At 43.1% G+C, this 25310-nt stretch overlaps 1 protein-coding gene and 1 long non-coding RNA gene across 2 annotated transcripts in view; both read right to left on the minus strand.

Annotated features, from left to right (window-relative positions):
• TMEM178B (transmembrane protein 178B) overlaps positions 1-25310 on the minus strand; it is a 416029-nt gene that overhangs the window by 195785 nt on the left and 194934 nt on the right. The gene's annotated exons all lie outside the window — the stretch shown is intronic.
• LOC116549917 lies at positions 269-23587 on the minus strand. Its single transcript, XR_004268152.1, has 3 exons — positions 17314-23587; positions 2985-2988; positions 269-292 (listed from the first exon to the last, which is right to left on the minus strand). It is a non-coding gene; the product is annotated as an uncharacterized LOC116549917 (long non-coding RNA).

Genomic DNA, 25310 nt, shown 5'->3' on the forward strand with positions numbered 1-25310 from the left:
TCCCTGAGGCTGGACAGGCTCACGTGGGCAGCCAGCTTGGAAGGGTCTTGAGAAGCCAGCAGCTCTGTCTTCAAACAATATGATAGCCAGGCCAGACACACCACATGAATGATCATCTTCAGATGGCTCTTTAAGATGGCTCTTTAAGTTATCACACCATCTCTAAAGAAAGAGGTTTCACATGTGTTCTAATGGTTGGGATAAGGTCAAAGGTATACATGTGCCATGGTGGTTTGCTGCACCCATCAACCCATCATCTACATTAGGTATTTCTCCTAATGCTATCTCTCCCCTAGTTCCCTGCCTCCTGACAGGTGCTGGTACGTGATGTTCTCCTCCCTGTGTCCATGTGTTCTCATTGTTCACCTCCCACTTACGAATGAGAACATATGGTGTTTGGTTTTCTGTTCCTGCGTTAGTTTGCTGGGAATGATGGTTTCCAGCTTCATCCATGTCCCTGCAAAGCACATGAACTTATCCTTTTTATGGCTGCATAGTATTCCATGGTGTATCTGTGCCACATTTTCTTTATCTAGTCTGTCATTGATGGGTATTTGGGTTGGTTCCAAGTCTTTGCTACTGTGAATAGTGCTGCAATAAACATATATGTGCATGTGTCTCTATAGCAGAATGATTTATAATCCTTTGAGTATATACCCAGTAAGGGGATTGCTGGGTCAAATGGTATAGAAATCAAATTTCTAGATAAATTTTCAGGAAGATCTGCATTACAATGTGTACCTATATGATGGTCAAGGTGGGGCAATTCTGAATGCTCTGTAGAATACTGAATTCGATCCTGGGATAGAAAAAGGGACATTAGTGGAAATACTGGTGATAGCCAAATAAAGTATATAGTTGTTTTTTTTTTTTCAAAGAGGTTTCACATATACTTTTCAGTCTGGTAGGCTTGACCTTTTCTCTCACAACCAGCTCCACAAAAATATGAGCACCAGAATTTTTACCTCTAATGGGATCCATTCTCTTTGATTGGTCTTAGACTCTGGTCTCCGAACTATTCGTAGCCTTCTTGGCTCCCTATCGAATCCCTGCATAAAGTCATGTAGCCCCTTTGATTACACAGTTTCCAATAACCCTTGATATCCTCTAGATAATACTAACCAGTCCATGCCCCTCCCAGCCAACAGCCGGTCTGATTCACCTTTCATGCTGGGTTTGAACAGACAGTAGTATTGGTGCTCACTCACTCGTGTAACAAACCTCACTGACCCCATATTACGCCTTGTATTGTTCCATCCTAAGACGCTCTGGAATAAGACCATGGCATTCTATGATAAATGCCACTTTCACTTTCAATCCTTGGTAAAGATAATGGAATCAGCAAGGTCTAGAGAAGGGCAGCTAAAATCATCAAAAGACAGAAAAGTCTCCTTTCTGCAATGAATTAAATAAATTAGGAGTCTGCAAGACAAATAAAAATGTTAGGAGGAGACAATGTCAATGTTTTCAAAGACTTGAAGAGAAAAAATGGATTTGTAAACCACGTTCCAGATAACAGACTAAAGTATCATCCCTTGAATCTTAAAACAGATAAATTTAAAGCAGTTAGAAATTACTACTAATAACAAAATGAATGATATCAAGAGCCAGTAAGGACTAAAAATGTAAATTTAGAGAGGATGTAGATAAAGTCATGAAAAAAAAAAATCTATGTAAGAGCCTTAAGAGGAAACTGAACATCTACAACCTCTGGAGACGGGCTGAACTCCTAAATCACTCAGCATGTTGACTACTGATAGCTACTACCACTGCAGGACCTTGAGAGGTGCTTGTTTCCTTAAGCCTGTGCTGTTCGTTTGCTGTGAGAATCAACCATGTAAAAATCCACAACGTTGTGCCCAGCACACTAAGCCGCAATCAGTAGCAGCAGCAGTCATGCAGCAGCGATTCTTGCATGATTCGGCTGAAGGAAGTCGGGTCCAACTCAACACAATAATGCTGCTGAGTTGTTATTCTGTCTTCAATAAATCAACGATTGCCGCTTTTCAATCATCAGATTTTGCTGCCAGGTCCCTCTCAGCTCAACACTTGGAATCATTCTGGAGCATTCCAGATACATCCTTTCACACTTAGAGGATCTAGCACTAGAAATTTTTTCAGTATCAAGATCATTCTGGTCCCAGAGAAAATGTTTTTGCCAAAAAATAAGTATACATTAACCAGCTGTCATGTGGTCCTCCCCTCACCTCTGACCCCAGTGACAGATGCTAAGAAAGCTTACGTGCTGAGAAGTAGAGAGCGTCAATGAGCTTACCTGGTGGCTGCCTCGGGAAGGACAATGGGAAATCTCAACAACACCTCAGACATTTGTCTTTGCAATAGGACATGTCAAAAGTGAAACATACAAAATTAAAAGGTGAAGAATGAAAAAAAATAAGATTTCTAGAGAAATGCACACTTCAAAGCAACTCAGAGTCCATCCAGGGGAAATGCCATCCCTTTGCTGCAGGACACAAGATGGGGAATTCTTAAGGAGAAGGAAGCCACTGCTGGGACTCCCATATTCCTCTGGTGCACTTCACAGGTGCAGGCGGACAGCTCCCAAGAAGGAGATGTTTCTGCTCTGAAATTCACCTTCTGCTTCCCCAATCTGGGAGATTGGTATCTTCATTGCCACTGGTCACTCTCACCCTGGGCTATGGCACATTTGCTGGACTCCTGAGGCCAGAAGCAAAGGCAACCACAGGAGGAAGAAGTTGGTTGAATGTTACAGCTGGAGAGCACTTTAGAGGCATTTGGACCCAACCTCCCTTTGCTGACAAATAAGCTGAGAGCCAGTGCATTTGGGAAAGATCTGAGTCTATGCTCTTCGGACATGGCCAGGGCTGCCCAGTTGGGACTGTGACATCCATGGAACTGGCCTTGTGACCAACTGGCCTTCAAGTTCTTCAGTGCCAAAATGGGGATAGTAATAGTCCCTCCCTCATCACTTTTCATGGCAAAACCCGCAATTATTTCTGCACCAACCTAATAGATGAAATAGTTCACAAACCATACTTAGCTCAGTGTCTGGCAGCACCTTAGCATTCCATAAATTATACCTGTCATTATACCTAGAGTTCATTATTATCTCCTGTCCTTTTTCATCTGAATGCAGCTGGGGAGAAAGAACGAAAAATGAGAACATTTTGAGATTAATTGTTATCTGCCATTCCTTCGTCTTCAAGTGTTCATTTACTGAACAGGCTGCACCTGGATTATAGTCCTATGTGGGTTTGAATTTACATTCACAAGTATGTTTGAATTTCACTAGAATTCCTCTCCAGGGACTCATGCTAAGTCAATACCTCTCATCCAATAAGGCTTAAATTGGTGTTGTAAACTACCATTTGGACTCCGTAACAGAATTGCAAATGGAGTGATAATTAATGAATTTCCCAGTTATCCTCCTCTATTCCAGATTTATCAGGCATTGCCTCTTCAAAGGTGTTCTTTACCCTCAGGGATACAGTGTGATGATAATGAGAAAAGGAGATAAAAAAGGAAAGCCCTACTGATGATAGGCGGGTGGTTTAATTCCACAATTCATTCCTCTTCGTTGAGCGCTATCTTAGCGTCTTCTCTTCCATCTTCTCTCCAACCGCTGCAGTCTGTTTCTCCCATCCACCAGTAGATGCTTCAAAACTGTTCTCCCCAAGGGCAGGGTTACAGAAGCCTCATAATTGGCAAATCCATAACTGACAAACCCGGGGGCATTTTCAGGACTTACAAATGTTTCCTTCTTTGAATTTTCTCTGCTGGCACCTGGTTTTCCTCCTATTTCTCTGGCCACTCCATCTAGGTCGATAGTACCTCTTGTTCTGTTGTACCTTCTAAACATCTCTCCTTTCTATCGTTCTTCATCCCCAGTGCCCTGGCCTGGTTCACACCTGCAGCGTTGTTCACTCAAACCACTGCCATGGCTGTTAAACAGGTTCCCCTGTCAATATCACACAACTATCAACACAACCCTTACTCTACCAGCAAAGTGATCATTCAAAAAAAGCAATCACATCACTCTCTTACCTATTTTTTTTTTCCATCTCCAGAGTATCATCCAGACAGTACCACGTACACACAAATCTGCTCTTGACTGGGTCCTCCAGGCCTGCCTGCCATGTGTCCTGCCACATGTCCTGCCCTCCTCTCATTCACTTGCAGCTCCACAACGTCGTGTCCTTCCCTTTACATACATGCTGTTCCCTCTGCTGAAAGTATCTTCCCCCACTGCCAAATTCTGACCCATCGTTGGAGACTTGGCTCCAAAGTGACTCGTTTACAAAACAGCTGACTCCCCAGAAAGAGAGCTCTGTGTTCCTCGCCCACAGCACACAGGACACACAGGAACCCTCCCATTACCAGGGTGAGTTTGCTTCTTCACCTTCACACTAGACAGAAAGCTCCAGGAACTGTGTCTTACTGGACTTCATGTTCCCAGTATCAAGCCCTGCAGTCCTTGGTCCCCGCCAGGCAGACGATGCACGTTCTCCACTCAGTCCTCAACTAGAGACTAGATAAATGACTAGCCAAGGTAGACGAGTGTTCCTTCAAAAGGATATTTTTAAACCCCAGAAAAGAAAAGATGACAAAAATCCCTGTCTGCTCATGTGAGTGGCGTTCTGTGAGGCTTTCAGGAGGAAAAAAAAATCTTGTGGGTCTCACTGATGGCACCAGAAGAGCAAGCTTATCCCCGAGGCGCTATTTAAATTCCACTCCGTGATTTTCTTTTTAATTCATTTTCATTCCAGGTGCAGCCCTGCAGCTATTTTAAAACTGAGACTTAAAATAAAGTAACACTAATAGCTGGAGTTATCGCAGGCTCCCCAGTAACAGGAAGCCTTGAATCCAAAAAAACAAGGCCCTTCCCAGAGTTTTAACAAACCGCAATATCCCTTCCCAGGAGAGGGTGGAGAGTGAATAGAACAGGGGGCTCCATCATCAAAGGATTATGCTTCACTTTGCAAAAGCATTCATTCCTAGATTCCCTGAAATAGCTCACTTCGTACATTTAACCGTTCGTTTTCAAAATATTAACAACCTGAAGGAAAGACTAGAATGCTTTGCAGGAAAACAGGAAAAAAGCAAGAAACAAAAGCAGCCTCCAACTGTGGCCAGCAGGCCACCTGTGTCAGTCTCCCGAGACCTAGGGTCTGGGCACAAATGCCAGATCCAGGTCCTACCCCAGACCCATGGAATCAGAACCTCTGCTAGAAGGAGAAAACTGTCCTTTAGATGCATGTTTTCTGGAAAGCAACTCCATGCTAAAGAAAGCTGCTCCAGGAAATGGAGTTTTGTGAGTGGTGCTGTATTAGTCTGTTTTCACACTGCTCATAAAGACATGGTCGAGACTAGGTAACTTTCAAAGAAAAATGGGTTTAGTAGACTCACAGCTCCACTTGGCTGGGGAAGCCTCATAGTCATGACAGAAGGTGAAAGGTATGTCTTATATGGCAGCAGGCAAGACAGAATGAGAACCAAGCAAAAGGGGTTTCCCCTTATGAAACCATCAGATCTTGTGAGACGTATTCACTACCACAAGAACAGTATGGGGTGCAGAAAAGGGGGAACCACCCCCATGATTCCCTTATCTCCCACTAGTCCCTCCCACAACACGTGGGAATTATGGGAGCTACAATTTAAGATGAGATTTGGCTGGGGACACAGCCAAACACTATCAGGTGCCCACAGACACAGGCCTGCTTCTGATCTGTTTGGGTAGTCAAGAACCAGGGTTGTTTCTTTCAACTCATTCAATGAAAAAAAAAAATCATGTTTTAATTACTAGTGTAAGCCAGCAGGGAGTCCACAATATTAATACAGCCTAGACAGGGAACTTTCCCAGAAATACTAGACATTTCTTATTTGGTCAGAGCAGCCCCTCCCTTTATTTCCTTTTTCTAGAGGATGAGCCTGGGAAGGCCCACAGGGGCCCCACTTACCCCACCCTTGCCCCTCTCATGCCATGGGAAGTGAGCTTGCAACTGGATTTGCCAAGTTGAGTTTGTGTCACTTGCAACCAAAAGAGCCCTGTGTATCATACAAGGTCAATGAGTGAAAATGGAGTCTATTTGAGAGGTTGGACTTCCAGGATCCCAGAAGTCAATAACTTGGGAACCACAGAGGTATGCAATGGGAATCCACTGATGGCTACAGAAAGGGCAATCTAGGAAGAGAAGCCAGTGCTATTTGCTCAAATGGTTGGCTTCTCCAGAGACACCCCAGTCGTTTTTGATAACTGAGGTCAGACTCAGGGTTCCAGCCGGGGGCTGCCCTAGCAGGAACCCACCTGAGGCCCAGGGCAGCCTCTCCCTCCCAGCTAAGAGTGCATGCCTCTCTGAGGCCAGCCTGCCAGATTTTGCCTTGCTAAGGGAACAATTCCTTTGTCTAGAACAAAAGTGGTCAACTCCTTCTTTCGTGATTTTTCACAGCATTTGCTCTCCCCATCACTCTTCTTATTTACAGCCTGTGACAGCCTTCAAGTTAGAAAAATCGGACAGTGTTTCACAATATTTAAAATTTCACAGGCCTATAAAATCCTCTCATAAAAGGAGTGCTATCTTATTATTTTGCTAAAAGTGACACTGTTTCAAAAATACAACCCTTTAATACCATCCTATCATATAAGAAAGAACGTTCTCATACCAAAGAAAAATGAAAAGCACCTGAAAGACACAATCTCAGAATAAACAAATGAAAAGTTCACTATGCTGCCACCTCCTATCTCCTCCTTCTACTTAATTTTTTCCATTTTGCTTTGGACAAGAGAAAATGGCCTCATGGACCAGCGCCAGACTGCATACAAGCATTTCTGAGCTACTCACCTTGGAAGTTCTCTGGCTCAACTAATCCAAGGCAAGGACCCGTGAATGGCCAGCATGTGACTTCTGTTTGGCCTCACTCTGAACAGAATCTTACCTTGATAAGACGTTTTCAGGTTACAAAATGCTCATACATGATTTACTCACATTAATTTTGGTGGATTCTCATCACAAAGCTATTTTGCAGACGAGAGAGCGAAAGTGCTCACGCTAGCCTAATGGTAATAAAGGATTTTCCTTACTTGGGCCCCAATTCTGCCTGTCTTTAACGTCCACCTTTCAACCCTTATTTTGCCCTTTGAAACTTTTCTTCTACACAATTGTTCTTAAATTTCACCCTTCAGTCCTCTCTTTTCCAGGGTAACTAGACAGATCTCGATAAGCTTCCAGCTAAGTCCCTAACACGTTCCACAGTGCTGTCTGCACGTATATACACAAGCAATATTTGCTGAAGAATCAATGAAGGAACTGTTCCTTATTCAATATGATTTCTAGACCCTTCACCTCCCTGCTTCCCTGATCATACCCTTCAAGAGGCATTTTCAATTTTTTTTTTTTTTTGAGATAGTTTGCTCTGTCACACAAGCTGGAGTGCAATGGCACAATCTCGGCTTACTGCAACTTCTGCCTCCCAACTTCAAGCAATTCTCCTGTCTCAGCCTCCCAAGTAGCTGGAATTACAGCATGCAGCTACCACATCCGGCTAATTTTTGTATTTTTAGTAAAGACAGGGTTTCACCATGCTGTCTAGGTAGGTCTCAAACTCCTAATTCAAGTGCTCTACCCACCTCAGCCTAACTGTGCCCGACCCTGCAATCTTGCTGTGCCTCCTAAAATGTCATGCCCATGCATAAGCCATGCACCATACTGGCTTAGCTGTGCAGAATGCCAAGGCCCCCGGCCCTCTTGCCCTGGGAGCAAAGCCGTTATTCAGAAGTTTGAAATTGTGTGTATTTCCTTTCTGGAAGCTATTTCCCACTGCCAACACCTATGAGACGGTAGTCATCTAAAATTCTTAGCTATTCCCAATTCTGAATGTCTTCATTGGTATTTTAAATCTAAGGAAAATTCTCTAACATTTAGCCCTGTTGTATTTATTGTTCTTAGTCTCAAAAGTCAATGTCTTCTGTTCTTATCTGACTCTCCATATCTTCATATCTTATCTCTCCAACTAAATTATAAGGTTTGTGAGATGGAGTGTTATATACTTTTATGTCAGGAATAAGTGTAAATGTTCAGCATGGTAACATTCAGCAGATATTCAATAAATATACGCTGGTTCATTAAGCTTCATTTTTATCCTAATATCCTTTGGCCCAGGACTCTCAACGTCTGATGAATCACATCTAAGTCCTAGGGGCAAGCACCTGAAGACTTACGTCAGCTGCCCCTACACACACACACACACACACACACACACACACACACACACACACACAGTCACGGGCTGCAAAATGACATTTCAGCCAACGACGAGTCACGTATATGACAGTTGGCCCAAGAAGTTACAACAGAGCTGAAAAATTCCTATCATCTAGTATTTACTACACTATAATTTTTATTGTTATTTTAGCATGTACTCCCTCTACATATATATATGTAGGAATATATAAAGTTAACTGTCTTTCTGGCCAACATGGTGAAACCCCGTCACCATGTTGGCCCCCACACCAAATAGCAGGGTGTGGTGGCACATACCTATAGTCCCAACTACTCAGGAGGCTGAGGCAGGAGAATCGCTTGAACCTGGGAGGTGGAGGCTTTAGAGAGCTGAGATCATGACACTGCATTCCAGCCAGTGTGACAGAGTGAGACTCTCTCTCAAAAAAAAAAAAAAATTGTTAACTGTAAAACAGCCCCAGGCAGGTCCCTCAGGAGGGATTCCAGAAGAAGACATTGTTATCATAGGAGAAGACAGCTCCATGTGTGCCATTGCCCCTGAAGGCCTTTCAGTGGGACAAGATGTGGAGGTGGAAGACAGAGAGATTGATGATCCCAACACTGCAGGCCTAGGCTAACATGTATGTATCTTTGTTTTTAACAAAGAAATTTAATAAGCAAAATATAAATAAAAAATTTTACAAAAAGAAAAAAATCTTATAGAATAAGGATACAAAGAAAGAAAATACTTTATACAGTTGTACAATGTTTGCGTTTGAAGCTAGTGTTATTACAAAATAGTGAAAAAGGATTTAAAAATTAAAAAGTTTATATAGTACACTCAAGTTGATTATTGAAGAAAGAAAAATATATTTTATAAATTTAGCGTAGCCCAAGTGTGCAGTGTTTGAAGTCTATAGCAGTGTACCGTAATGTCCGAGGCCTTCACGTTCACTCACCACTCACTCTGACTCATGCAGAGCAACTTCCAGTTCTGCAAGCTCCATTCATGGTAAGTGTCCTATACAGGTATAGCATTTTTATATGTTATACCACGTTTTTGCTGTACTATTTCTATGTTTACATTGTTTAAATACGCAAATGCTATTGTGTTATAGTCGCCTACCATATTCAGTCCAGCCCATGCTGTACAGGTTTGCAGCCTAGGAGCAACAGACTGTGCTGTATAGCCTAGGTATAGAGTAGGCTCTACCACCCAGGTTGTGTCAATATGTTCTATGGTGTTTGCATAATGGTGAAATCACTGATTTGGTTTGGCTGTGTCCCCACCCAAATCTCATCTTGAATTGTGGTTCCCATAATCCCCATGTGTTGTGAGAGGGACCTGGTGGGAGGCACCTGAATCATGGGGACAGTTACCCGCGTGCTGCTGCTCTCATGATAGTGAGTGAGTTCTCATGAGATCTGATGATTATATAAGGGACTTTTCCCTCTTTTGCTCGGTGCTTCTCCTTGCTGCCACTATGTGAAGAAGGATGTGTTTGCTTCCCCTTCCACCATAACTGTAAGTTTCCTGAGGCCTCCCCAGCCATGCAGAATTATGAGTCAATTAATCTTTCCTTTCTAAATTACCCAGTCTGAGGTATGACTTTATTAGCAGAGAAAAGACTAATACAAATGCATTTCTCAGAATATCTCCCTGTCGTTCTATGATGCATGATTGTATTTCCAGCTCTGACTCATGTTTGTCTCATTGGATGCCCCCAAGGCAGCCTGCTGGTATCCAGGCACACCCTGCTCTCTATGACCCTCCCTTCCTCAGTTCCCGTCACTGTCATCTCAAAACCCACTGTTCCCATGAGCCCCGACCCACTGCATTTTCCCCAGGTCCCCTTAGCCTTTCTAATCCTCAGGAAAAACATCTGGAGCAAACCAGTGAGCACTGAGGTTAACCAAAACAGAGGAAGAATAATCCTTTACTTTGAAATGGGATTCTCTCTACAAAAGTTGTCATGAATTTATTTTTATAAAATATGATCAGATGTCCCCATATGTGCTTAACATGTAGCTTCCCATGAACACATCCATTGTAGCAGGAGGACCACTGAATCTTCACAAATCATTGTTCTCTGCAGCAATGCTGTTTCCAGGCTCCAGCCAATGGCCTTGGGAAACAGTCTGTCATTAAGTGATAATGAATTCTGTACAACAAATAACTATGTATAGAAGAAGTGCTTTCCTTGGACTCTATATATTGCAGTTTTTCCGTGAAACTTATAATGATATTAACGAAAGCATAGTCTTATATCCAGAAGGGACCTTGATTGAGTTATGTACATTATGAGCAAGGTGAGCAGAGAAGTTTACTACTTCTTTATCCTGCTTTCAGATACTAACAATCCTTTAATGAAACTCACCCTTGAGCACTCCCTCTAGATGCTGAAGGATAGTGCTCCCATCTTTCCCCTACAGAGTTCAAAGGATTATCGCCAACTACCTTAGAGGTGAGGCTGAACATCAGTCCCCTTTCACTGAAGCTTCTGCAGACTAGTGGGATATTACAAAGTAAACTACACAGTTTTTCAGCATTTCACTATCACAAAGTCATCTAGATGTCCCGTTGCATATATTCATAAAAACTGCAGCTACATGTACTTTAATAACTCAAATACGGCTTTGATTTTGTCTTTTCTTGGGAGAGGTGCTACATTTGGATAGAGGCTTTCTGGGACTCTTCCCAGTTCCCAAGATAGTGCTGGGCATAGGAATTTTTGTTGTTGGATCATTTGTTATTTTTATTGAGCTCTGAGTATCTTGAATACAAGTCCTTCATCAGACATGTGATTTGCAAACAGTTCTCCCAGTCTTTGCCTTGTCTTTTCGCTCTCTTAGTGTCTTCCAGAGAACCACTTCTAGACTTCCACATTGCTAGCTCTTGAGATATAAAACTTAAATCTTCAGATTTTAGGCAAGGGAGGGAAGACACATGCTTTGGGGACTTCACTTGTTTGGTTCCATCTACCCTTGGTTGGAGTTTGGGTTTCATCCCAGGCAGTGCTGCCATTAGACCAGAGCAACAAAACTGCCTCCTTGGTCCCTGCTTTTTAAAAGGCCCTGATGTGCCTTTCCCCAGGGGGCCAAAGGGATGTTCCCATGCAGAGCACACCCTCCGCCCTCCTTCTAGATCACAAACTCCAAGTGTTTAGGACTTTGGAATTTTTTGCCCAAAGAAACAGCTTCTTCCTCATGTTTCTTCTTTCAAGGGGGGAAGAAATAGCTACCTCTGTGTGCCCTTAGTATTTGGGGGCATGGACAAAGCTTGGACCTGCAGATTAAGTTGCCACATCTGGGAGTGAGGACCCTCCTGGAATGGAACAGAGTCAGAATAGAGAAAGAAGGGGGAAGCCCTTCTTTGGATTCCATTTGTACTCTTGTTTCAGCCCTAGGCCCAGGTATGCAATCAAACATTTCCAGGAGTGACTTATGATAGGGATTCAGAACCCATGCAATCCAAATCTTTGCAGCAAGTGAGTTGTTGGATAGATGAGTATCCTGCTAACGGAACCAGAACACACAAAGAGGAGAGGTCTGGGATGGAGATAAATATTACAAGTTAATTAAGTCATTTAGTAAAAATTTGTTGAGCACCAACTTATATGCCTGGCGAAAGAGTGAATTAAGATTTTGGCCTCGTTGAACTTATATTTTGGGGGAAAAGATGGACAAAAAACAAAGCCATTTATAATGTCAAGCGGTAAGAAGTGCAAGGAAGAGAAAGTAAAGGCAGTGAATGGGAACTGCTTTCTGAAGAGGAGCAGCATAGAAAAGCTCTCTACAGAGGTGACACTTGAGCAGAGTTCTGAACAAGTCATTGTGATATCTTGGGGAAAGTGTTCTAAGTGTTCAGTTTACTGAAGAGCAAATGTAGGGGGACAGAGGCAGCAGCTGGTTTGCTGAAGAAACCACCACCAGGTGGTATGGATGGGACTCTGTGAGGATCCATCAAGGAGTATGAGATATAAGTCATCTTCAGAAACTAGTTGTTGAGTTTGAAGAACCTATTACATCCAAACATATGTCCGTATGCCCAACAGGCAGTGGGAATTACAAGTCCAGAGTTCAGGGCCAAAAGTGGTACTGCAGATAAAGAAACAGGCATTGCTAGTACCTGTATGCAGATGGTGGGAGCCATGAAAGCCTCAGGCAAGGGAAATTCTGGCAGACCTGCTTGTGTGCTTACAACTGAAGCCAATGAGAAAATAAATACAAGTGCACACTCTGTGCAGTCATAACTACTGGTCAATTTTCTGAAATAGTAAATGCTTAAATGATTAATAATCACTATTCTATTACTTGTAGAATGCTGTGTTTTGATTTGGTTTTTAAATTATGTCCTAGGTCAGCATCATACCTGTGCCTTAACGTTTCTTCAAAAATGTCGCCACTTCTCACTCACTTATTATATTCCAAGGACCCTCAGGGTTTCAAATTTTATTTCTGTAGTATTTTTTTATTTTAATATTTAATTGATGAATAAAGAGCAAACATATTTAAAGTGCACAATGTGATAATTTGATACATGTAGACATTGCATAATAATGATCACAATCAAATTAATGAATACATCCATCACCACTTATGCTATACATGAGCTCCCCAGAAGTTGTTCATCTTATAATTGAAAGTTTATATTCTGATAAACATCTCCCCATTCTCCCACTCCTGTCCTCTGGTCAGCATCATTCTACTCTGCTTCCATGAGTTTGACTTTTTTGATTCCACATATACATGAGATCATGTGGTATTTGTCTTTCTTTGCCTGGCTTATTTCACCTAGCATATGTTCTCCAGATTTATACATGTTGTTGCAAATGGCAGAATTTCCTTCCTTTTATGGCTAAATAATATTCCATTGTGTGTATGTATGTGCACACGTTACATTTCTTTATTCATACATTGATGAACAGAGGTTGATTCGGTATGTTGGCTAGTGTGCATAATACTGTAATGAACATGGAAGTGCAGATATCTCTTTGACAGGCTGATTTCAGTTCCTTTAGATACACACCCAGAAGAGAATTGCTAGATAGTATAGTAGTTCTATTTTTAATTTTTTGAGGAACCTTCATACTGTTCTCCTTAATGGCTGAAAATCAAGTTGCTATTATCTTGTCCGCAAGTCATGTTTAAAAGCATCAATGAGAAGCAGTGCCTACGCTGCTCAGGGTGGATGGGAAGAGCAGCCCACAGGCTGATGTGTAGAGGGGAGCTCTCAGAATCTCTGGATTTGGGGGCATTACTGACATAATCCCCAGCACCAAGGCTCTCAGGATCTCTGGTAGAACAACCCAACAGTTAAATTTCAAAATGGAGATTTTGTTTTTGCCAGGGAAACAGCATAGTTGACACTGAATGTTATTTGTAGATTTGACTTTAGAAAGTTTAAACCATTTTCCTTGGTTTCAGTGAATCACTTCATGGAAATAGCCATATATCATTCCTTGTTTTAGAACTAAATTATTTCTTAAATAAGGGGGAATTGGAAAAGTGAACTGTTAGTAAAATCCTCAAATTGCTTTACACAATATCAATTCAGTGAGTTGCATTCCTGTTTTCATAGGTAATGGCCCAAATTTAAAGTAACATAATCAACAACCAGGATTTGTCAAACATAAGATTGTGTGGGAATGTATGCTAACCACCACACGACATGGGAAATGCATTAGGAATTGCCCTCAGAAAATGTGCCACCCAATTGGGAAGCAGCACAAGGCAGTGAATGGTAAGCAGTTTGAGCTATGTGAGCTACATGAGTCCACAGAAGAGATCACTTCTGTCTGGGATGTCCAAAGAGGTGGTAGGATTTGAGCTGAGCACTGACGCATGGAGAGGAGGAGGCCCAAGCAACGGGACAATGCGTGCAAGGGCATGAAGATGAGACACCATAGCAAACCTGCAAGCTGAAAATGCAAGTTTAAATGCTGACACTTACACGCCGTGTGACCATGGGCAAGTTGCTTCACTTTTCCGAGCCACCATATTCTCATGTTTAAAAGAGAGATACTAGAGGAGCCTGGCTCATAGGATGGTCATGGAGAATAGAGGAGATACTACAAGTGAAGCCCTAGGCAGTGCCATACGTGGAACTAAGGGTAAGCCTGCAGGCAGTGTTCAGTATTGTTACACTTTCCAGGTTGTGAACGAGCATGGGCAACCCTTGAGGTGAGCTCAATGCTGGAGTCAGGATCAACGACAGAGGATCTTGTTTTGAAACAGCAACTAATGACCAGAGAAAGGAAATGGGTCACCAAGCTCCACAGTGCCTTTCATGAAAATGAATGTAAGGGAGTGATTCACAAAAAGGGACCATGGTCAACGCCAGCAGACTCTTTCTATGCACTGGGCCCATCTCATGATGAGCGTGAGAAATGGAGTCCATTCACCCTTGCCCAGCTCCTAGGCCAGTTACACTCTTTACACCAAAAAGCTCCTAAGAGGAAAGTCAGAAGGAAACCAACCCAGGGAAATACTTGGGAATGGTGCCTTACAATCTTTGCCCACTCATTCCTTCCCCTCAGGAAATGACAGGAAATAAGAGTTTACTGAAGGCAGAGATGACTGAGAGTAGCGGCTACAATGCTTGGGACGTGGGGAGATTTTGAAGCAGGACTCCTCCTCACCCCAACCCCAGCCTCTCAGAAAACGGGTGAAGGAGCAATGCTCACTGGTACCAGATACAGCAGCACGTCTCACCTGGGAGCCATTGCAGGGGTAGGGACTCCTCTGCTACTCGGGGCAACAAAGGAAGGAGACAATCAGCTGTCCCTTCGAAGTCCCAGGGGAGACTTTTGCGCCCATATTGAATGTACCTGGCTTAGAGGACTTGGGAAAGAGAAGGCCTGCAATGTAGCTGACTGTCAGCTTGTGCTACCATCCACAATGTTGAAGATGGTACAGCAGAAATATACGGAAGTGAAAAGAACCAGAAGGCTTGGGAAAGAACAGGAGAGACCAAAGAGGCCAATAGATGGAAGCATTCTTACATACCTGAACTAAGCAAGATAACTCAGTGGCCAAAGTGCAGTGGCATTTTCTTTTCTGACTCTAGAGAGAGAACAACATAGTGACTAAGGACATGACAACATTTAGCAGCAAAGGCTAGCAAGAGCTGTGCTTTGGTTTCTGGGGGCTTGTGAAGAGAATTTATCTTTCTCTGCATCATTTTGATTGAACCTCAACTCAAATCCTACAGTGTTTTTAAAAAGCCCATATTTTAATTAGAAATGATGCTTTGAGCAAGACTGGAAAGAATAGCAACAAAGTAATCATTCAAAGTAGTGAAACAACTCTTGGTGAATGCAATTCACAACCAGAAATAATGTTAAAAGGTGGCTGAATACACCTGTTACCATACTGCACGAATCTTTAGGATCAAGAGAACCTACCTACAGAAAATTCTCAAATGTCAGCTTCTTATTGTCCCTAGGCAGGAGAATCGCTTGAGCACAGGAAGCTAGGGCTGTGGCGAGCCAAGATTGTTCCACCTACAGCAGATGCTTCCTAGAGGTATCGACTGCCCACCTGAGCTTCTGGGCCTGAACCAGGTGCTCCCCAAAGCTGTAGACTGTCTGTACCTACCTGAGTGTCTGGGCTTGAACCAGGTGCTCCCAGGGCTGTGTACTGACCATACAAAGATCAGAGCTTTGAACTGGGTGCTTCCTCAAAGGTCTTTACTTCCGCTACTATATTCTTCCAAAGCCACACAATTCTTTTTTGTTGTTTTTGTTGTTGTTTGTTGGTTGGGTTTTCTTGTTTTTGTTTTTGTTTTTTAATTTTGAGACTGATTCTCACTCTGTCGCCTGGGCTGGAGGGCAGTGGCACAATCTTGGCTCACCGCAGCCTCTGCCTCCTAGGTTCAAGTGATTCTCCTGCCTAAACCTTCTGAGCAGCTGGGATTACAGGCATGCACCACCAGGACTGGCTTATTTTTGTATTTTTAGTAGAGACAGGGTTTCACCATGTTGGCCAGGCTTGTCTTGAACTCCTGGTCTCAAATGATCTGCCTGCCTTGGCCTCCCAAAGTGCTGGAATTACAGGTGTGAGCCAACATGCCTGGCCGCAAAGCCACACGATTCTTTCAGTAGTACTTCACGCACCGCAGTTCTCCATTCAAAAGACATAAAGTCAGCAGTATCCAGGGAAATCTATCCTATCATGAATATCTAGCCAGTCACTGCATTTCATACTGTTGACAAGCAAGAAACACAAGACTCCAAAAATTCATGAAAAAAATTAAATTTAAATTTAAAAATAAAAAACATAAGCTTCATTTCTCAACATAGCTCCATCAAGCTCAAGATACTTTTGGAAGAGATGATATCAGCCATGCAGTTCATCCCTAAAGTACTGAGGGTCCTGGGAATGTAAGCATGTCAGCAGTTTTTTTTGTTGTTGTTGTTTTTTTTTTAACATTACTAACTGAAGAAAAATTGATTCTCTTTAAAGCTGTTTTAAAATTAGGAAACAAAGGCCAGGCACAGTGGCTCATGCCTATAATTCCAGCACTTTGGGAGGCTGAGGTGGGAGGATCCCCTGAAATCAGGAGTTTGAAACCAGCTTGGCAAACATGGTGAAATCCCATCTCTCATTTTGTAAAAACACAAAAATTAGCTGGGCATGGTGGCATGCACCTGTAGTCCCAGCTACTTGGGAGGCTGAGGCATAACAGTCACCTGAACCTGGGAGGCATAGGTTGCTGTGAGCCAAGATCACGCCACTGGATTCCAGCCTGGGCAACAAAGTGAGACTCAGTCTTTTTAAAAAAAGGAAAAATATTAGGAAACAAAAAGAAATCATAAGGAGCCAAATCAGGACTGTAAGGTAAATGGGATGCCTAATGATGTTCCTGCTGAAGCTCTTGCAAAATCCCCTTGATTGACGAGAGGCATGAGCAGGAGCATTGCCGTGGTAGAGAACTCTCTCCACCTTGGCGTTTTCTGCTAAACCTTTGCTAACATTCTCAAAACACTCTCACGATAGGCAGGTGTTATTACTCTTTGGCCCACCAGAAAGTCAATAAGCAAAATGCCTTGAGCATCTCAAAACTGAGGCATGACCTTTGCTCTTGCTTTCACTTTCCCCTCTTAGAAGCCACTGTTTTAATTGTGCTTTGTTTTCAAGATCAAGTGGTAAAGCACGGTTCCATCTCCTGTTAGAATTCTTGGAAAAAATCCTTTAGGATCTGGATCCCACTTGCTTAAAATTTCCACCGAAAGCTCCGATCTTGTCTGCAGCCGATCTGGGTGCAACAATTTGGGCACTCATTGAGTGAAAAGTTGTCTCAACTTTAATTTTTCAGTCAGAATTGTATAAGCTGAACCAGTTCAGGTGTCTCTAGTGTTGGCTCCTGTTTCTGCTGTTAATCGAGGGTCCTCTTCAATTAGAGCATGAATAAGACGAATTATTTCCTCACAAATTGATGTGTATGACCTGCTGCCGCAGGCTTCATCTTTAACATTGTCTCAACCCTTTTAAAACAAGTTATCCATTTGTAAACTGCTGATTTCTTTGGGGCACTTTCCCCATAAGCTTTTCATAAAACATCAATGATTTCACCATTCTGCCACTCACGTTTCACCATAAATTGGATGCTTGTTCTTGCTTCAATTTTAACAGAATACATATTGCTCTGATAGGGGCTTTTTTCAAACTAATATCTTATTCTTCTTAGTGCTTCAAACTGGGTCCTGTTCGAACATGTTATTATTGCATGTTGGTGCGACTTTAGTTTGGTGCAAAAAAAATTTTGAAATCTATTGCATAGTTTTCATAACATGCATTTTCCGTGAACTTTTTGTAGAATGCTTGCATGGGCTCTATGTAACTCTGTAGCTCTACACAAGCAGAGTGGCAAGGGAGACAGAGCCACAAATGGGCTGGAATCAGCCTCGTGCCCCTTTATCAGCTCCAACGCTGACCTTCAGGGTGAACTATGAGAATATTTAAGGAACATCTGCACAGGCACCTGCTATGTTCTGAGGAGGAAATGGTTACCAGCCTGGCCCCTTTGTCGCCCCATCCCCCAATTATATGATGAGGAATAGAGAATCAGGCCAGTAGAGCCCTTCAGAGGCTTTTAAAGGAAAGCTGTTCTAGACAGGGATCTACCATAAATTAAATATACGGATGTCCTAAGTGCTGGAGCAAGGAAGCTGGAAAAGCCCAGAGAAGACTGTGGCAGTGCCGGTGAAGCCTGAAGCACGCAAGGCTCCATAGCCACTCCTGCATCTCTGCAGACATGGCTTGGTTTCCAGCCTGATGCTTAATGTCAGTCCATTAACTGGGGATGCCCACATCCAAACCTGTGCCCCGGAGGATGTTAACTCAAAGCCAGGGCCAACCTAATGCAGAGGAAGAGGAGGCTGAGGGAAGCCAACAATATGATGAGCTAATGAGGGTCACCCTCAAATATCTTCTCCATTACCAAGGCCCCCAAATCCATAACTGGCTGGGCCTTGTTTTGAATTAGGCAATGTCCTCTCATTTCAGTTATCTCTAAGAAAGCAAAAGCTGGATTCTAGGTAGGATTCTCTCAAGTTCCTACTACTTTAGTGGGAAGAAATTTAACAATTATTTAATGCCTTGTTAGGATACACAGGAAAAGCCATTAAGCGTAGAAATTTGAGGTGAGTAGAGGGCCCAGAAACGAGGAGACAGAATCAAGAAAGGTTACAGAGCTTCACTTGTTGGCTGAATTCCCCTGGCCAACAAGCTCTTAGCTCCAGATTGGCTGTCATGGGAGACTGCTTTGTGTTGTCACATTCCTCCCGCTCTATACTCACCTCTTCAGGTAGCAGGAAAGGGCAGGTGACATACCTGGAACCTACTCTTGTCACCCTGACCAAGGGCAAAGCCCCCAGCAGCATTGTCTGGTTTCAGAGAAATGAGAGGCAGGCCCTATGGGCTTGTGAACAGCTCTCAGGATCTAGGCCAGCCATATCTTCAGAAAATTCAACTCTGGTAAGAACATTGAAAAATGCTCCCTAACCCAGGTCTGGGTGTCCTCTCCTATCTCAGTTAACAATGCTTCCCATGTGAGTAACAACTTCATCGTCAATCAACAGAAATGCAGTATTTCTGAAAAAATGTCCTGTAAATAATAACTCCCGTTTCATGCCACAGCGTTATACAAGTAATCCTTAGTCCCGAGGCCCCCTGAGACTAAAGGCACCAATGGCTTGCAAAGAAGCTGCAACAGGTGTGGCCAAGACTTGCTCAAGATCTCCAGAGGTGGTCTCTAGCCTACTAGGAGATTCTCATAGCCTTCCTTAAGCCAAAAGCCTGTGGGAACCACACCTTGGTTAATCCTCCTGAGGTAGGGAATATGCAGAGCTGAACCCACCAGGAACACTCCATTGACACTGGGTTTTCCAGAATGAACAGCTCGGAGTGCACATTTGTTGGGAAAGCAGTTATACCCAGGATTCTGAGTTACTAACAGATAATTGATGGGCACCAGAAATGAGGCTTCTCTCTCTACTCAATGTTCCAGAGTCAGTGGGGTGAGGTGTCCAGCCTCAGGCATGCCTTGGCCGCTGAGCAAGGCAGTTACTAATCATGGTCCAGGTGGCTTCTGAAGGAGCCTGGAAGATGAATGCAATGATCCTCCCCCATAGAGGGAAGTCCCAAGGAGTCACACCAGAAGAGGGGCTGCTCAAGGCTATAGCACCTTTTGGGGCTTCAAATTTCAGTATTTTTCTTAAGGCATTTAAGAGGGTCTTTAAGAGACATTTTCTCATCTAGTCCCTGAACAGCCTCTGGGTTAAGGTCTCTGCTGCCAGGAGAGTTGATGTGTTCCAGCATAGGCTAGATGGTGAGCAGGAGGAATTCCACCACTCAGGACAAGCTCACGGGGAACTCTGGTCCCTTAGCCAGGCATCACATTCAATGCTGGTGAATGAGGGTGAGCTTTAGCCCAGCTAGCAAAGAGCCTTCAGCTGGGGAAACCCAGACCTTTTGTCACAATGCCTCTCCAAAGAAACAAGATCTCGGTTCTCTGTGAGTTACGTGGCCTTCAGCAAGTCCCGAAGGATGTACATGAAAACACCTTAAACTATACAGTTTACCTTAAACTACAAATGTCAAGTGTTATTTTGAAAGTACTTGGAAGCCTTTTGAAAACATACATGGTGGTGGGAAAGCTGATTTTCCTTCTTTGTTCCTCACCCAACCCAATCCCAAAAGAGATGTGCCCCACCTAACTGCCTTGTGTATCTACCCACTTGGTTATTCGGCAAATATTCACTAACCCTATCCAGGGTGCTATGTACTGTGCTAGATGCTGGAGACAGAATAATTAATGAGACAGCCTTAGAGAATTGCAACACTGCCTATTCCTATCTGTTTAATATTCTTAATCTGTGAGTCCCATCCTGGAAAGATCCCTTCTCCCAGGAGCAAATATAAACCATCTCCTTCCTGGTGTAGATGAACAGGTCTGAACATGCAACCTCACCCTGTGAGCTAGGGAGTCCCTTGAGGTAAAGTCTTCACCACTGCCCTGAAGCCATGAAACTCAGCCCTGTCCCACCCCACCCAATCATTATGGTCCCATTCAAGGCCTTTCAAGACTGAGGCTCTTGGTGCACCCAGCCTCAGTCTTAGCAGATACACAGTTGTGAAGGCACTCTTGAAATAAACACATGAAAGACCAAACTAGGAAACCAGAGGTTTATCTCTACCTGCAAAGTCGTGTTAAACATGTCCCTCACGGGGACTTGCAGCAGGTTGAGTATAAAGTCAGAAAGATCTAGGTTTGAATCCCGGCTTTGTTACCTGTGAGTATTTAAGCTAATTGTTTGACCACTCAGAAGCTTAATTTTCATATGTATAAAACTCAGAGAATAATATCTACCCCATTCGTGATATTCAAATAATTAAATGTGATAATGTTGGTACATAATTTAACAATGCTTGGTGCTTGGAAGCACTCTATAAATGGCAGCCTTTATTATTTATCATCATAATAGTCATTACTATTGACACGCTCGCAAAACAGAGTCCATTTCCTCCCATGCAACGTGGTATCTCTACTGCCTATACGGATATACAACAAAAGCAAAACCTCCACTGACTCCAGAGCAAGTTATTTCTAACTGTGACCCTGCTGCATCTTGCCTTTTTGGCAAAACTAGTTCTCACTCCTAAAGGTTAAGATATATTTATCCTCAGTTTAACACCCACCTGATGGACAAAATGAAAGAGTAAATCACAACCTAAAACAGTATTTCACTTACCAATAAATCCATTGGGTTTCATGTCTCCCAGTCTATTCATACGTAAGCTTTCGGCATACTTCTTCATAGCAGATCCCCTTCCTTGCCAACTACAGCTATTTCCTCGCCTCCTCCCTCGTCTGTGGTTCTCTCACCTCCATTTTCACTACTGCCAACTGCCTTCTACAGCTCCAGAACAACCCACCTCAGTGGAACACATTTCTGCAGCTGGCATGAGAAACCCCACAGAAGATACAGGCAAGCAAAGAGAGGCTGTGTAGAAAAGAATTAACCTTACCCAAAGAGAGTCTGGCCTTTGCCCTGGGCTTCTTTCTGGGAGGTCATCTCTAAGCTCTTGGAATGTCAAGTCCTGAAAGGAGTGTCTTGGTTTGCCTAGGACCTTGGGTCATACAAGTTAGTATGATGTGACAATGTGACACAGTAGGGACTTTGGGTCTTGCTGAGGCAGCTCAACCTCCAGCTGAAGATTGGACTGGAGAGTAGAATCAGCCTCACTTATGTGATGGAGCCCCCCATCAAAATAATCTGAATACCTAGGCTCAGGTGTGTTCCCTGGTTGGCAATGCTCCGTGCATACTGTCATGTTGATGCCAAAAGAGTAACACTCTCCGTGACTCCAAGGGAAGAGGAAAACAGAAGTTCCACATGTAGAATTATCCTGAATTCTTCCCTATGTGCCACTTCCCTTGGCTAATTTTAATCTGTATTATTTAACTATAATAAACTGTACCATGTAAAAAACAACTTTTGGTACATGCTATGCATCCTTCTACAGAATTACAGAAAGTAAGAATGGTTCTGGGGACCTCTAAACTTGCAATTGGTGTCAGAGATGAGGGCTGTCTTGTGGGCTGTTCCTCTAACATTGCAGAGGCCATTGGGAAAATCCCTGCAGATGGGCAGCCAGGTTCCAGTATGTACCAGGAAGTTTCCAGGAAACTGAAAAACCACATCCTTGGGCCATCGCCTGTCATCATCATAAGGCAAGTCTGAAAGCCTAAAATTGTTACTCTGCTTTCACTTCCAGGTCCTTGTGTAGTCTCAATGATCGGCCCTCCCTGATTAATGTGTACAGACAGACCTTCCCCTACCCCAGTTTTCACTCTGTCCTCTCATCCTCATGTACAACATGGGAGAGGTCTTACCTCTGGGTTATTTGGGATTTCTAAGTCTGGCATAAATAGCAATGGAAGGTGGTAGATTGGAAGGAACAACATGTGGAAGCCTGTACCTGGGAAACTGCCACCTATGCCCATGTATCCCATCAGCCTGGAAAATGTTATAGCCACTATTCCACTGAGTCTGGTCCTCAACCCAAGAGAAGAAATTATATGGGCAGAAGAAGGGGGTGGTGGTGGAGAAGGAGCCAGAGGAATGCCCAGGGAAGCCAGAGGTCAGTAAGCATTTTGGCTACAACAACGTCTGAAATCCTCAGGAATCACGCCCTGTCTTCCCTCAGCTTGCTGGGCCCCTCTACTTAGGAACAAAGCTCCTTTTCAAGGTTGTGCTGCTATCTGCAGTGGTTTGGTGTCCAGATAACTGGGAAGCAAGGAGGTACATTCCTATGTCAAGGCTCACGGGGAAAATACAGGAAGAAGAAATGTCAGCATTTGGATTCCAATGGAAATGGAAAGTCTCAAAAAAATCAAAAGGGAAAGAAAATGCATTTTGATGATAAAGACCTGGAGTGAGCTGATACCAGCTGAACGCTATATTGGGTCTGAAGTAGCCACAATATCTTCCTTTGTTAACCCTGAGTCCCAGCCAACTGCCCCAAGCATACAGAGTAAAAATGAGGGAAGAAGCTGGACCCCATATGTTTAAAATGAAGAGATTTCAGGGCTGTATCAGTCATTTAAGCCTAATGTTTGGCTTTCCTTTAAATTGCATTGTTGTGAACGACTGTTCAGGCTGAGTTGCTTAGACAGTAAATTCTGGTTCTAGCTGCCATTTCACATTATGCTAATGTATGTGAGAAGCTGTCTCCCTGGATACCATAGCAAATTGCCAGCTGAATCACAGAAATGCTGGCAAGTTTTTTTTTTTTTTTCAAGTTTTCCATTTTTGCTTTGCCATTGTGTGTAGTCAAGAGAAACCAGGAAAGGCGGGGAGGGAAACATATATATATATATATATACAATCTTTTAAACAGAGACTTAAACTAGTAAATCCATTTGATTTGCATACTTCTCTTTGGGCTTAGCAAGTGTCCACTTTTTCAGGTTCTGATTTTGAGTGGAATCTATAGAAAACCAGGATTTGGTGCTCTCTTTCTCCCTTGTTTCTAAAGCAACCCACATGCATGCCTCCATTTTATTTGAAATCATTTCTCGGCCCAAGTATCTATGTCAGTTTCAGGGACTCAGCCTTGAGAGCCAGCAGAGGGAGAAAGAGAGCACCAAATCCTGGTTTTCTATAGATTCCACTCAAAATCAGAACCTGAAAAAGTGGACACTTGCTAAGCCCAAAGAGAAGTATGCAAATCAAATGGATTCACTAGGTGAAGCCACTGTTTAAAAGATGGGCCAGGGTTCCTGGCGTGATGCAAACTGCCTTGGCTTGTAAACTGGTTCTAGTTTTGGCACTGCTGTCCTCTCTCCTTGGATGACCCCTGTTGTGAACAGTTATTTTATTTATAAAAAGTAGGAGAGGAAACTGGATGAGCTGTAAGGTCCCTGTGGACATTCTAAGTCTCTAGGGCTCTTTTCTGGTCTTAGCTGCCTGTGGGACTAATGATAACAATAATTTACTTTGTTGGAATCAGGAGCTAGACCTGATAGCCTAGCAAGGTTCCTTCCAGGTCTAAGAGCTAGGATTCTGTGAAGCTCAAGGTGCAAAATGGGTAATTTCCCCTATTGTCTGTTGGTGGGTAAGACTGATGCATGCAGGAGTTGAAGCAGCTGCGACAGAGCGTGCACTCCGTGTCTCCCACCTCTTTTCCCTTTTGGACTCCACTTTTCTTTCCCTGGCTCTTGTGCTACTTCCTGGAGTTGGGATGGGGCAGAAGCACCCGGCAGAGGACCTGGAGCGGGACTGGAGCTCAGTCTGTGGAAGTTGCGATGATAATCATATTCACTCACAGCTCTCAAGTATTCACAATTTTTTGGTTTTAGACTTCCTGAACTGCTGTTTTGTTAGGTCTGGAACCATATACGACGAATGATCCCTGCACTTGGGACCGTCCTCTGCATCCACAATTTCTTTGCCTCATCTGTCCTATTTCCAACCATCCAAAAGTTCCACCTATATCCCAATGGCCACTTTGCCTGCAGACAAAGGTTCTAACTTCTGTTCCATCCTAGCTCTTACCTAGATTTCAACCAATTTAAGGGTAGCAAAGTCAAATGGCTTTGGGAGATGATAAAAAAAAAAAAAAAAAAAAAAACCTAAACAAGTGAGGTTTCCCAATTTGAGGCAAATAGGGAGAAGCATTTGAGGCAAATAGGGAGAAGCAGAACCATCTTAATAGATGAGAGTGCATCCCCCTCTTCCTCAAGAACACAGCATTCAAATTGAATTTTTTTTAAACTTTGTGCCCCACACAAAAAATGGTGATGCAGAAATTAAGCCTCCACCCCAAAGGTTTTTGACTGCAAGCAATACATTCATTAAGTTTGGATTTCTTTTTAAATACAGAAATACACTGCACTGAGAATTCACAAATCTTTTCAGTCATTAAGACTGAACTGGGGTTATCATTTATATTATTACAAAATGGTCTTTTTAAGTTTAATGAATCCTAAAGCTTTCTTACCATAAAGTCTATATTACCTAATATTAACTGTTTTAGGCCTAATCTCTATAGTATTTCTGTAATTTTCCAATGGAAATACTTCTGAGCATGAGGTGAAACCTG

Source organism: Sapajus apella, unplaced genomic scaffold (genome assembly GCF_009761245.1).
Source record: "Sapajus apella isolate SASKATOON/1434 unplaced genomic scaffold, GSC_monkey_1.0 scaffold7, whole genome shotgun sequence".
Lineage (NCBI taxonomy): Eukaryota > Metazoa > Chordata > Mammalia > Primates > Cebidae > Sapajus > Sapajus apella.